Here is a 412-nt window from a genome sequence, read left to right on the forward strand (position 1 = left end):
GGTGCATACGTGGGCGTGCATGTACTCATTTTTGATGCCAGGTTAGTTGTTGAGATCGTTCGTCTGTATATGTTACTTAAATACAGACTAGTTGGTAGTTAGCACAATCCTTTTTTTAAATGTAGCGAGCCAGGAAACCAAGGCGGAGAAGGCGCATTTTTACCCCCCGCGGGCCAACGGCGACCGTGTTTCCCTTCGCTTCGCTTGCTTGCTTGCGTCCCTGCCGGCGGAAAAAACCCGAGTCCACACACCGTCTTCGCAGTTTCCATTCCAACCCCGCTGGCGTTGAGCCATTCCCCTCCTCAAACCCTCCCACCCCACCCAAATGCTGCCCCCGCCTCGCCGTCGCCGCCGCCTAAAACCCTAGCCCCGCCCCGTCCCGCCCCGATGCCGGAGCCCCCCGTCCCGGCCT

This window comes from Triticum aestivum, chromosome 4B, assembly GCF_018294505.1.
Source record: "Triticum aestivum cultivar Chinese Spring chromosome 4B, IWGSC CS RefSeq v2.1, whole genome shotgun sequence".
Lineage (NCBI taxonomy): Eukaryota > Viridiplantae > Streptophyta > Magnoliopsida > Poales > Poaceae > Triticum > Triticum aestivum.